The sequence below is a fragment of the Mytilus galloprovincialis genome, chromosome 2, assembly GCF_965363235.1.
Source record: "Mytilus galloprovincialis chromosome 2, xbMytGall1.hap1.1, whole genome shotgun sequence".
Classification (NCBI taxonomy): Eukaryota; Metazoa; Mollusca; class Bivalvia; order Mytilida; family Mytilidae; genus Mytilus; species Mytilus galloprovincialis.
This window is the reverse complement of record NC_134839.1, coordinates 25,169,626-25,182,054: the sequence shown is the minus strand read 5'-3', so window position 1 is coordinate 25,182,054 and position 12,429 is coordinate 25,169,626. Positions and strand designations below refer to the sequence as shown.

Here is a 12,429-nt window from a genome sequence, read left to right as displayed (position 1 = left end):
ATTTTCCACTTCATTATTTGTGTTGATCTTTATCGGCGCTCGCGATAACATGTCTGGAACTATTAAATCCTTCCCTGGTATGTACTTCAGTGAGAAGTCATATTTTTGTAACCTCAGTAACATCCTCTGTAGTCGTGGCGGAGCACACCCTAGAGATTTTCTCACGATCATCTCTAACGGTTTGTGGTCAGATTCAACATTTATGTGTTTACCATACGTGTAATCATTAAATCTTTCCAATCCAAATAGCACACCAAGTAATTCTCTTTCTATGTTGGCATATCTGCTTTCGGCATCTGTCAATGATCTTGATGCATATGCAACAGGTTTATTGTCCTGTATCAACATTGCCCCTAGACCGCATTGGGATGCATCACAACTTACAGTAACTGGTTTTGACACATCGTAGAAACTTAATACTGGATTCCTAGTTATAATGTCTTTTAGTTTCTCAAATGCTTGTTGCTGTTCATGTGTCCAAATGAATTCATTTTCTTCTTTTAACAGCTTTCTGATAGGCTCTGTAACTGCTGACATATTCGGAACAAACTTTGCTAAATAATTTATTGTCCCTAGTAGTCGTTGTATTCCTTTTTTGTCTGTTGGAGCCGGCATTTCTTTGATAGCCCGTATTTTTTCCTGATCGGGTCTTACTCCATCTGCGCTTAGGGTATGTCCTATGTACGTCACCTCTTTTACTCGAAACTTGCATTTTTCGGCATTTAACGTAAGTCCAACCTCTTGACATCTGTTAAGAACTGAGCGAAGTCTATCATCGTGTTCCTTTCGCGTTGTTCCCCACACTAGAATATCGTCGATATCAGTTTCAACTCCTTTTAAGTTTTCAAACAATTGTGACACTCGTTTTTGAAATACTTCTTGTGCCGATTTAATTCCAAAAGGCATTCGTAAGAAGCAATACCTCCCGAATGGAGAGTTAAACGTAGTAAGGAGCTGGCTTTCTTTATCCATGCGTAACTGCCAATATCCACTATTACAGTCTAGTTTACTTAGATATTTAGCACCTGTCAGTCGTGTGGTTATGTCCTCTATTGTTGGTAGCGCAAAATGTTCTCTTTTTATCGCTTTATTCAAATTTCTTGGATCTAAACAAATCCTCAGCTTTCCTGTTTTCGGCTTTTCTACAACAACCAACGAATTCACCCAGTCTGTCGGTTCGTCGACCTTTCGGATTACTTCTTTGTCTTCCATTTCTTTTAATGTACCTTTGAGCTTTTCTCGAAGCGCGGCGGGTATCTTTCTCGGCGGGTTTATTACAGGATTGACGCTTGAGTCTATTTTGATATGGTACGGTTTTTCTAGACATCCTAAGCCTGTAAAGACTTTCGGAAACGATTTGACAGGATCGGCAACGTCTGCTTGTACCGTCATAATAACATGAATAAGACCTAACTCATTTGACGCCTTGAATCCTAATAGCGGGGATTGGTTTGTGTCCGTCACAAAGAATTCACAGTTTTTGTCTTTTAAATACAACGAACATTTTCCTTTAACTTTGAGTTTATCTCCTGAATAGCTAGTAAGAGAAGTGGAAGTTTTGCTTAATTTGACGTTTGACAATTTCTTGTAAATTGAAAGCGGTAAGATGTTGACTTGAGCACCAGTATCGATTTTAAATTGTACTGTCTTACCTTGCAATTTGAATGATGTAAAGCAAGCATTTTCTTTGATTTCCGTTTTTCTATTTACTGCTCCTACGAAGTAATTTTCACCGTCCGATTCGCATGAAGAATATTCATCTAATCCGTGAACACTTTTCGAAAACTTTGATTTACAGAACTTCTGATAGTGATTCGGTTTTTTGCATTTCTGGCACTTTTTACCGTATGCAGGACAGTTTCTTTTCTCGTGAGTTGTTCCGCACTTTCCACAACTGAAACTCGACCCTCGCTTCTCGTGATCTCGTCTGCTCGGACCTATCTTTGAGTAGCCTTCATTGCGGTTATTTCTTTGGTTTTGAGTTTTCCTCCTCAAAGCGTGTACTTGTTCTTCCTCATTCAACGTTTTCATCTGTTTTCGAGATTCTTCGTCGGCGCGACAAATACCAACAGCTTTGTCCATGCAGTGTCAACCCATCCTCTCGAAGTAAACGTTCTTTTACTCTGGAAGAGTTCGTACCACAAACTATTATATCACGAATGAGTCCATCTTTTAAGTGTTCAAATTCGCAGTTTTTTGCAATTAACTTCAGGTCTGTTAAATACTGATCAATACTTTCGCTCGAATTTTGAACGCGTGTATTAAAACGATGTCTAATTACCGTTACATTCTTCTTCGGGATGCAATAGTCCTCGAATTTTTTCAACAGTACTGGAAGTTTGTCAGCCTCATGTTCACCGAAATTGAAAGTATTATAAATTTCTCGGCCGTCTAATCCGATAACATATAAAACAGCTCTGCACTGTTCCTTTTCCGTTTTTTTCACTCATAGCTACTTCTAGGTATAAGCTCATTGTTTGTTTCCACCTTTTCCATTTCTCGGATAGGTTGTCTTAATGGGAAAAATCCATTTCTGGTGGTTGCTTAAAATGACCATCCATTTTTTCTTTTATCTTTTCCCCACCAAACAATAACGATAGCATTTGCTATTCTAACTTTTGTAAAGTCGTTTTCACATCTGACACCATGTTATGTTACCATCGTGAGAGGCCAATTGAATTAATCCATATAATTAATACATGTTTATTATAAGACTACATGATATAGAACTGCATGTTATAAAACCCCAGTGTTTTATATATAGATAAAGTCAATGAACTTTAAGCACGTGTAACTATTATAATGTCACTCAAGATAAGATAGGCGGAGTCTCTATAAACGTAAACATTGACCAGATGATATAGCAATATCATTACAAACTATTCATGGTAAAACTTTATTTTCTTTAAGAAATATATACTGTTATTTATATAATCGCCATGCAAGTAAACCAAAGTCTGTTTGCAACCGCAATTATCGTTTTACAATAAAAAGGGGGGTGAATTCAAGACGTCATATTCAATTAATGTAACTTTTGGGATTACGATTCAATATCATCTGTTTGACATTTTTTGGTTAATACTACAATTGTATGGTTTTTCTACAAGAGATATATTATACTGATAATTATTTTAGCAGTAATTATGTAAATTTCGGTTGTAATGACAAGAATTCATGAGCTATGCCTCGGGCTTTCTTGAAAAATATCAATGACAATGTAAACAGGAACAAAACATTGACATGAATGATGCTCTCCACCTATGTTATAGTTATTTAGGTATGTGTGTTGCACAAGTCTTTCACAAGTTTCAAAAAAGCTAATGTTATAAAACTTTTTTCAGGGCACATACCCACTTTATAGAGACTTGTCTACTGCCATGCATTCCCATCCTATTTTCATGCACCATTTGTAAGCAAGAGACTGAATGGTTTACAAAATTAAAAATCAGGACGGTGTCCCGTTAAACCAAAAGAACTAAACTGGATGAATATTGTAGGAGAAATCCAGAGGAAAGTTTTGATTTGTGAAATTGGTTTTCCTGAACAGATGTACATTCATCCTGCAGGAAAGATTTATAACTGTCCACCACCAACTGACGAGCTAATGTTGAGCTTCACAGATGGAATTACTCAAACACCATAAATGCCTATGTTTTCAGCACAGATTTCACAAATCATGACACAGCTGTGCATTTTTTTGCCCCACCTACGATAGTAGGGGGGGGGGGGGCATTATGTTTTCTGGTCTGTGCGTCCGTTCGTCCGTCCGTCTGTCCCTCTTCAGGTTAAAGTTTTTGGTCAAGGTAGTTTTTGATGAAGTTGAAGTCCAATCGACTTCAAACTTGGTACACATGTTCCCTATGATATGATCTTTTTAATTTTAATGCCAAATTAGAGTTTTTACCCCAATGTCACCGTCCACTGAACATGGAAAATGATAGTGCGAGTGGGGCATTCGTGTACTGGGGACACATTCTTGTTTATACCTGTTAAGAGTCGAAAACTAAATATTATTTTTATATAAATAACAAGTGTGGACACAGATGAGTGTGGATAGTATGTTTGGATGTTTGACAGTGTCTTATGACAAAAGGAGTTCTATGTTTTTCCTTTATGGTGTTATTTTTTTGTCTATCTGATGAGTTAAGCCTTTTTTAACTGATTTTTATAGTTTGTTCTTATGTTGTACTGTTATACCACTGCCCCAGGTTAGGGGGAGGATTGGGATCCCACTAACATGTTTAACCCCGCCACATTATTTTGGTATGTGCCTGTCCCAAGTCAGGAGCCTGTAATTCAGTGGTTGTCGTTTGTTTATGTGTTACATATTTGTTTTTCGTTTATTTTTTTACATAAATGAGGCCATTAGTTTTCTCGCTTGAATTGTTTTACATTGTCTTATCGGGGCCTTTTATAGTTGACTATATATGCGGTATGGGCTTTTTTTTTACCTATAATTGTTAATGTTTGTGTCATTTTGGTCTTTTGTGGATAGTTGTCTCATTGGCAATCATACCACATCTTCTTTTTTATATTATTAACTGTGTTGCACGGTGACAACCAACCTGAGCATTAGAACTGTTATTTATTTAATATTTTTTTTTATGTTCAAGACAGGCATAGAGGAGACAGTAATAACACTAGTTACCGAATGATTATGATAGAATATGTTCTACATCTTTGATTTTGGATACATTTTGTATCTAGGAGAGCAACACATAATAGATTAATTTTTTCACATGTTTTTTTTTCTATATGGGAGATGATATCTAGATTTGAGAACATGATATAAGGAGCCTGTAACTCAGTGATTGTCGTTTAATTATGTGTTACATATAAGTTTTTTGTTTATTTTTTTTTTAACATAAATAAGGCCATTAGTTTTCTCGTTTGAATTGTTTTATATTGTCATTTCGGTGCCTTTTATAGCTGATTATGCGGTATTGGCTTTGCTTATTGTTTATGTCCTATACTTGTTAACTTCTGTGTCATTTGGTCTCTTGTGGAGAACTGTCTCATTAGAAAGCATACCACATCTTTTTCATATGTATTTGCTTACTATTGGTATGGTTCACTAGATTTAGTTAAAACAAACTTAAGTTAAGACTAAATAGTTCTTCAATGTTTCCATTTGTAAAAGGGCATAACCCTAGAATGATAATCAAAGTGCTTGTAATCACTGAATGGTTATTAAAGACTGCTTTAATTTATCAGTTGGTAGTAAAGTGAATTTTGCATTGTATATTGTATAAAGCATTAATTTAAGTTGATTAAACTACTATTCTGGACAGAGAAAGACAACTCTAATTTTCAAAGAAGATTTCATAAAGCATTGGTTTTAGGTAATTCAACAACCATTCTGGACAATTTGTGGTCTCAACTCTACAAACATGCTTGTTTTTGGCCCTCAATTCCTCGACTGTTTGCCCCAATAACCCTTAAAATATACCCCAATCTTCTACTTATGGTATTAAACATTATGGTACAATTTCAGAGCAATTGAAATACTTGTACACAACTTTTTGTACTGACACTAAATTAATGCTTGTTTTGGGCACCTTTGGAACCTAAACCTTATGGACTATAACCCCCAAAATCAATCCCAAGCTTCCTTTTGTGGTTATAAACATTGTGTTATAATTTTCTTTATTTATTTTTGCTTATAGTTAAGTTATTATATGGAAACCATCTGTCTTCGGACGACGACGACAGGATACCTATTTAGGACCGCAAAAATTTCTGTGGTTGTATAAAAATTTCAAGCATGAACAATGAAATATAGTTTAAGAAATCGATAAGCCTAGATAGAGCTTATCATTTTTTTAACATAATTGAACAAACATAATAGGTTTGGTTCAAATTAAAATAGAATGCTTTTATCTCCCTAATACTTACATTGTACATAAGAGGTGATACTACTTTGACAAATCCTTGTACATGAGAGTTGTCTGTCAAATCTTTATTTTACAAAGAAAGAATTGCATAACAATGAACTGAGCTCAAAGCAAAGTAATTTAATAATACACTTAGACAAAGAGCTAAATCCAGTGATATACTTTGTACTACAGGTCCTTCGTGAACATCCATCGACCAAAACCATATATCTCAAGAACATTCCATACTACATGGTTGGATTCAGAAGTCCTGAAAAAGACATGATTTTTTATCGTATTTTAAGTATATATATGCACAGGTTAAAACTTTCTTGTGGTATAATCATTCAGTATCTAGCAACTATCAATTTGCTTCATGCACATATTGATATAGGTTTAGTGTCCTTCTGTTGGAAATAAGAACACACACACCTCCATCTAGTTTTAGTCAACTGACAAAATATTCATAACTATAAAATGTTATTTACTGTAAGACCATAGGTGGATCCAGGCCCCCCCGCTTTTTATGGGAAAAATTTGGTTGATTATATAGGGAATCACTCACTGAAGCATGACTGCCCCCCCCCCCCCCCCCTGAAAAGTTCTGGATCCACCATTGAAGACTTGTCAGTGTCTATTTATCATTGCCACTATATCAGTGATATATGTACACATACAAATATGTAATTATATACATGTAAGACTAAAGTACATATATAAGACTAAAACTGGCATTCAGCCTTTACTACATCTTCATTCCCAAATATAAAAAAGAAGATGTGGTATGATTGCCAATGAGACAACTATCCACAAAAGACCAAAATGACACAAACATTAACAATTATAGGTCACCCTACGGCCTTCAACAATGAGCAAAACCCATACCACATATATAGTCAGCTATAAAAGGCCCTGATAAGACAATGTAAAACAATTCAAGCTAGAAAACTAACGGCCTTATATATGTAAAAAAAAATATGTAACACATAAACAAACGACAACCACTGAATTACAGGCTTCTGACTTGGGACAGGCACATACATAAATAATGTGGCGGGGTTAAACATGTTAGCGGGATCCCAACCGTCCCCCAAAGTCATTTTCAAATTGGACTTCATGATAAAATAAGATTCTATATCTACTTCCAATGAAAATGAAATATCCCTCTAATAGACTAGCATTTAAATCACTGTTTTCTAAACTGGTAGCTAGGTCACCATGAATCTTAAATATTTCAAATGCATGTACATTTAATAATATAAATTCTCCAAAATTCACTATATTTTCCCTTTTTTGTCTTCTGTTTGATATACCATTTTTTGAGTCAATATATTGTCTATATATATATTGTCCTTTATATTGAGGTCATTTTTCGCAAAATGAACCCACTTAATCTGAACTTTAAATGCAAAAGACCCCTAAATGGCTAACAGATATTGCTATAAAGAATTATAGTCCATGATTTATATACATGTGATTTAAGAATTCATGAAATTTACACTGATGCACAATACTTTTTTATGAGACCTGTTTTAACTTAAGGACGACACCAAAAGTTCAATGAAGGATAAAAAACTTAATTCACATAGTTTTTTCATTAACCCCCACTACCCCCTTCTTAACTTAATTTGGGAAAAACTGATTGACCCATATGGATATATATAAAAATCAATGTCAGATAACCAAATTTTGCAGCAGTTCAACCCCCAAACTATTTGAATTAAGTTTTTTATCTTACATTGATCTTTTGATGTCGTCCCTTACCGTAAAAACTTTAAACTTCAATTTTAATTTCGAAAAAGTGGATCATACTATATTAAGGAGCCTCGAGGGTACAAAATTTTCAGAAAAAAAATAAACATTTGTTTTTCATTACAAATTTTATTTGTTACCTTTTGTAGTTGTTACTTTATCATATGGTACAAAAATCATTCAAAACAATAAATTTGTGTTGGCCCCAGATGACTTTTAGGCCAAAAAAAATATATGTCTGTTTCCTGCTTCCAAGGCCAAAAAATCAGGGTCGGTAGGTCGGGATTTTTTTATTTTTTTTTGCACTTCCTGTCAGATTTGTCGGTTATATGTCATGTTTGGTTATCATTTCCATATGTAAGCTGTATTTAAACTAAATTATTGTAAAAATTTGAGCGATTTCTGTAATAAATTTCTTTTTTTATTTCATTGTATTTCGATATTAACTTTTAATAAATTATTTCTCCTATTACTTCAACAGAAAAAAATCACTTTTACATAAATGTATGCTTCTTTGGAAGACTGATTATGAGCGCAAATGAAGGGTGACCCCACTTTTTTTATTTTATTTTTCTATTAACTATTATATAAAGTTCATTTATAGAAAAATATAGAGAAATCCTATATAAATGATTTAGACCCGCCACCCCCTTAAAGTTTCTTGATGATCGCTTTCTAAAGTTTTAACTCCCTCAGCTCTCTACTAAAAAACCTCTATTTTTAGCCACATGACCCAAACAGGGAGTTGTACATTTGACTGTCTTTCACAGATTGGATTAAATAGCGATCAGGTGTATTTTTTCGTATTTTCCGGGATTGTTGAAAACTTGCATATTCATCACTATCTGATTTTGTGGTTTTAACAATCCAGACAGACAAATGGTTCGAGACCACAATTGTCGTCCCTTGATTTTCGTTGTTCACGAATAAAGTCCCTAGTGTTAATAGTGGGTTACTTGCCATTAATTTTAATACCCCTTCCAAATTAATTTATCCATGTTTAATGCCTCAAATTGTAAGTAGGGGGGTGAAATTACACTGTAAAGAAATTTGGGTCCCGAATTTAAAAGGAAAGTAGTGATTTAGTTCAGGTGAAAAAGGTTGAAATATAGGACTTCGGAAGCTGTCAAAAGATTTCAAGACGCCCTAAAGATAAAATTGTTCATATTTTGAGTTAGAGACGATGAAGTTTTCTTTAATTTTGATATAATTTGTCCCAAAAGTAGTACAACACACTGTAAAAGTTTCATTGAGAATGCGCGGGTGGGATTTTTTTAATTTTCATATATGTTCTAAAAGAAATGCACTACAAATTAATTGTGTTCTCAAACCAAATAGCAATAAGGTGTTTAGGAAAACATGACCTAAAAAGTTAACATCCTTCATATTAGACAAAAAACGTGGGAACTCATACTGAATGGTCAAATGTGTTCAATATGAAAATTGCAGTTAAGATGGTAAAATCACAAATAGGCCATTAATGTAAATGGACTAAAAGTAAGACTTTTGCGCCAATTTAAAGGGAAATGAAGAGGAAGGGGCAAATTAGTGTTCAAGGGGAGCAAATGCTGTTTAAATTAGTATGCGGTTTTAAATATAGAGGGAAAGTGGAGTTATCTTTTTAGACTTAAGTTAAATATAACTTGTGTAGACTTACCTTCTAATTCTATGAAAAAAAAACCCACAACTCAGAACTATTACTAATTCACTTGGACTATACTGATATGCAGACCTAAAAAAAGAAATATATCATAAAATAGTGATTGAAAGATTCATAACACTTTGAAAGGATAATTCAGACACGTGTTACACGGGGAGCATGTTTGTTTACAAATAATAATGTCACGTGATCGCGCACTGACCTCGCATGTTGCATCGCCCTTACAATTCACCAATACATATACCATTTTCATGCAAACATGCAACGTGAATGTGATTGGTTATCAAATAATACAAAAATAATGCATGAACCGTTGAAGAAGAAATTATTTCATCAAATAGATGCGATTTTCACTTTCGACACGAATAGGTCGAGTTGACATTTCTGTCATCGGAGATAGTATTGAGATAAATGGGATAAAACGGAACGTCAAAAAGGTCTAGAGAAGCACATCAGTAGAACCTTAACATGAATAAGTAATACTTACCAAAAATTGATAAACTATATGACTAAAATTTCACGAAAATAACAATAAATAATTTTGTTGATGGTGATGAAGCTGCTTAAATTGGCGCGAAAAAATATTCTAACTCCTATCGCTTCACGTAAAAAAAAATGTACAGAATTGAATTCGACTACAGTTCAGCATCAAAAAACGTGAATATGCAAAAGTCTGGTAATATGTTACTGAAAAAGTGTGTATAAATTTTCGTAAACGAAGTTACCTGTATACTTCACCAAGAATTACATTTGAGCGCAAAGATCTGTATGTGTGATTTGGCTTATGTAACATCGTCAATCGGAACTACTCGGCTATTCACTTCTTGCAACCAGAAAGGCCGAGTAGTTCCGACTGGTAACAAAGTACAACATGATTAATGGATTTTTTTGCGTTGCTATTAAATCATTGAGGCCACGTGATTGAGGCCATCTATTTTTATTGCGGGTTCCACATATTTAAATCGGAATTATAGAAAAAATGGAATGTTGTGAGCAGAATCAAAACAGAAATGATGAACACTGCAACATTTCCAGCAAAATATAAATAGGATGGAGGATCTGTGTATTCACATTATTTGTAAAACTCTCTTATTCCTGTGAAGCGTGTGCTTTACATCGAGGCTTATTATGCTAAGCATCGACGCCACAGTACTTCAACCAATCAGACAATGTTTATTTGGGGAATTCGATCTATTTTTACTCAGATTTTGTAATATTTTAATCGAAATTATAGAAAAATTCAATATTGTTAGTACATATAAAATAGAAAAAGATAAATACTTTTGTCTAGAGATAATTTGGATGGGGGTTCTGTGTATTCACATTATTTGCACAACTCTCCTTACTGATGCCGTATTTTGGAATTTCCGTGACCTAAATGGTTCGCGAAAATTAATATTTTTATATATAGTATAGTAATAAACATATATTGTGTCATTTTAGAACTTATATTTTTCCAAAGGATGCATGAATGAAAGTAGTGAAATTCATTTTGCTTTTATATATAGATTTGAATTACAATTGTTCATGTTATTGTAATGCATATAAAAATAAGGAGATGTGGCACAATGTAAATATATGATATTCTGTGAGTTTATCAAACTAAAGGGGATAAGAAATGGGTATAATCAGTTACAGGACTGTACTACTGTACAATCTCCAACAATGAGAAAAACTCATACTGTAAAGAGAATTTCATATTTACAAGTAAGTTTTGTTTTTGCATTGAATAATTTTCTTCTATTGTCTTAAAAGCAAATATGGGAAGTGGTTAAAATGCTAATGAGCTTTTTAGCTCACCTGACCTGACTCATCACTTGGTTTCGTCGTCCATAAACTTTTACAAAAAATCTTCTCTGAAACTACTGTGCCAAATTTAACCAAACTTAGCCAAAATCATCATTGCGGTATCTAATTTAAAAAATGTGTGGTTAGACCCGGTCAACCAACCGAGATGGCCACTATGGCCAAAAATAGAACATACAGGTAAAATGTAGATTTTGGCTTATAACTCTGAAACCAAAGCATTTAGAGCAAATCTGACATAGGGTGAAATTGTCTCTTCAGTGAAGATCTATCTGCCCAGGAATTTTCAGACAAATCTGAAAAACCCGTTGATGGATTGCTGCCCCCAAATTAGTAATTTGAAGGAAATTTTGCAGAGTTTGGTTATTATCTTAAATATTATTATAGATAGAGATAAACTGTAAACAGCAATGATGTTCTGCAAAGTAAGATCTACAAATAAGTCAATATGACCAAAATTTTAAGTTGACCCCTTAAAGAGTTATTGCCCTTTATAGTCAATTTTTAACAATTTTCATAAATTTTTGTATTTTTTGTTAATTTTTAAAAAATATTTTCAACTGTAAATACTGGGCCATGTTTATTATAGATAGAGATAATGTAGCACCAAGAATGTTCAGTAAAGAAAGATCTACAAACACATCCCCATCATCAAAAACACAATTTTGTCATTTTATATGTGTCCGTTGTTTAATATGCACATAGACCGTCCAAGGTGAGCGACACAGGCTCTTGAGAGTCTCTAGGTCATTAATACAGGTAGATAACTTTATCATGTTTATACTGAAAAATAATTTTGCTTGGAGGGAGAATTTTAAAAAAGTTCTGTCTTCAAAAGAGTTGACATGTTACTATGTACATTAACCATTATGTTACTTGATGTTCTAGCAATACACACAGAACGGAGACTAGTCAATCTTTGTGAATTATTTTTCATAGGATAGGAGTAATTGAATATGTGTATATAATCAATAATTAAAAATAGTTTTATTTACATTAAAAAGGAAAAGTTCTTATGTCTTAAAAATGCATTTCATGGCGAGGTACAGAAAATATACTGTAAACAGTAGACTATAGATATAGGTGAACTAGGTACAAGAGAACTCTAAATCTTAAATACTACAAACCACCTCTGTTCTATGGAAGATAATTATATAACTGGACTAGAAATACACACAACCTGTATTTAACTGCCTTTACAGCGCTTTCGCGCTTTGACTTAATGTGCTTCGGATGTTTGAAGCTATCCATTTAGTTCAAGTTCAAATAAAGTTCGAGTTGATGTGTAGAATTATTTGTTATAAAAAGGGGGAACAGCAGTCAAATATCAGAAAAAAC

General features: G+C 33.7%; 1 protein-coding gene across 1 annotated transcript in view; it reads left to right on the top strand.

Annotated features, from left to right (window-relative positions):
• The window catches only part of LOC143063222 (uncharacterized), a 228,269-nt gene that overhangs the window by 206,095 nt on the left and 9,745 nt on the right, over positions 1-12,429 (top strand). The gene's annotated exons all lie outside the window — the stretch shown is intronic.